Below are 2,636 nucleotides of genomic sequence, written 5' to 3'. Positions count from 1 at the left end.
ACACCTAGAACAGAATTATAGTTCAGCGAGAGCTATGCCTAATTACAGCTCTCCGTCAGAATGTCCATATTTTAACCAAGAGAGTGACCTGTATGTGGCTCTAAAGCCAGCTTCTGTGTGGCTGGCACTCTGACTCTCCCAAATAAGTCCAGGGAACCTCACCAGGGTCTCTACAGCCTAATTCATAAGTAATACTAAGTTTAATATTTTTACTATATTAATCAAAATTACCATCAGTAAAACAGTTTTAAAAAAAAAGTGTACTCACAATGGCAGCTTTTACGTTTTAGATATTAAAAAACAAAAACAGGGACATTTAAAAATAGATAATAGGGGTGCCCGTGTGACTCAGTTGGTTAACCGTCTGCCTTCGGCTCAGGTCACGATCCCAGGGTCCTGGGATCCAGCCCCGCCATCGGGCTCCGTCTGCCTGCCACTCTCCCTGCTTGTGCTCTCATTCTCTCTCTCTGACAAATAAATAAAATCTTAAATAAACAAACAAACAAATAAATAAACACAGATAATAAACACCCCTGTGCGTTCTGCTCAGAATAAAAGGATATGATTCAGAGATTCTTCGAATGTGATTTTAGAGAAGATGATAGATAAGACGACTTTTTCCTCCTTCCATCCCATTCTCTTCCAACCTCTAAGAGGCATCCAAGGAATAAACTGTGTACAAAAACTTCAACAATTTAATAATTTTTAGACATATGTGCACGTACACACACAAATATGTTCAATAGAGCTTGAAAATTTAAAAAGTATTATGTAAATTCTATTAAAATGTGTACATTATTCTACCACTGGATTTTCTTTTCATGTAAACACTGTTTTTTGAGACCTAGTCAAACTGCTAAACTGTTCTAGTTCATTCTTTTCAACTGCTACAATGTTAAAAACTTTGACAGTGGGGTTGACAGTGCATTTCCCATCTGAAACGGGGTGTGGGGGGGCAGAAGACGTAGCACATTTTTCAGCTTCTGAAAGAAAAGAACTGTCAATCACCACTGTTTTTTTCCAGGATTTCATGATTCACACAGGTATGTTTCTCAACACTTTGTACCATTGATCTAGTTGGCATTTTCTGCTTTAGTAGAGCACAATTTTATTTTATTTTTTTTTTAAAGATTTTATTTATTTATTTGAGAGAGAGAGAATGAGAGATAGAGAGCATGAGAGGGAAGAGGGTCAGAGGGAGAAGCAGACTCCCTGCAGAGCAGGGAACCCGATGCGGGACTCGATCCCAGGACTCCAGGATCATGACCTGAGCTGAAGGCAGTCGCTCAACCAAACTGAGCCACCCAGGCGCCCCAAGTAGAGCACAATTTTAATGACCCAGAGTTATAAAAAAAAAAAAAAAAGTGTTGCTATCTGGAAATCAGTCACCCCTTCCCTGTTTTTAATATATTCTTGACTATTTTTGGACATCTGTACCTCTATATAAATTTTATAAGAAATTTCTTAATTTCTGCCAACACTTGTTGGAACTTTAACTGGAACAATGGTATCTTTAAGATGGTCAGTTTTCCCAGCAATGAAAATATTATAGTTTCCTTTAATTTAGGATATATTTTGTGTCTTTCAAGAATATATTTTTATATAAAGCCCTTACACTTCTTTATTTAAACTTATTTCTATAAACCATAAATCTGGGGATGCCTGGGTGGCTCAGTCGGTTAGGCATCAGCCTTCAGCCCAGGTCATGATTCCAGGATCCTGGGATTGAGTCCCACATCAGGCTCTTTGCTCAGTGCAGAGCCTGCTTCTCCCTCTGCCCTTCCCCCACCCCCCACCATGCTCAAGCTCTCTCTCTCGGACAAATAAATAAATAATAAAAATCTTAAAAAAAAACCACCCATAAATCTGTTGTTTCTTCAGTGAACCTCTGTTTATAATACGTTTTATTGTAAAATCATCTCATATATTCAATGTTTTTAATACTTTAAGATTTGTATATTTCACACAAAACAAAACAAACCCTAAGTGTAAAAAACTAGGCTGTGCAATCAAAAACCTAGGATTTTACTCCAAGACTGAATTTTATTTCAAATTGAGCCCCTATGAATTACTGAGGAACAATATATCAGTATTCAATATGACACCTTCATTAGGATAAAAAAATACTTAAGGATTATTTTGATCGTACTAATACTTTCATCCTTAAAAATGTAACTCAATCTAGGGGTGCCTGGGTGGCTCAGTCGGTTAAGCATCCAACTCTTGATCTCAGGGTCGTGAGTTCAAGCCCTGTGTTCGGCTCCACACTGGGCATGGAGCCTACTTAAAAAAAAAAAGAAAAATGTTAACTCCTTCTAAAATATGGTTGTATTGCACTTAATATCTTTATTATGTGTGTGTGCATATATTTATTATATTTTGTTTATAGGAATTTACTTATTGGGAGAGCATCTAACCAAAAATAAAAATAATGGAAAAACAAATATAAAATTTCTAATGCAGAGACTGTTGATATTTAGGGTAGCTGGTGGTATGGGGCTTGTTGTCTGGTGACCTGCATGTATATTATACTCACATCCTTCAAACCACCTAATACATGCAGACATCCGTGTCAAAGACTTACCTCAACTAGAGGGAAGAAAAGACAGTTTTACCATTGGAAAACATCAACAAAG

This window comes from Eumetopias jubatus, unplaced genomic scaffold, assembly GCF_037043125.1.
Source record: "Eumetopias jubatus isolate StellerSeaLion01/CBP00866 unplaced genomic scaffold, mEumJub1_p1.0 scaffold_5, whole genome shotgun sequence".
NCBI lineage: Eukaryota > Metazoa > Chordata > Mammalia > Carnivora > Otariidae > Eumetopias > Eumetopias jubatus.
The sequence above is the reverse complement of the archived record's forward strand: the minus strand, read 5'-3'. Positions refer to the sequence as shown.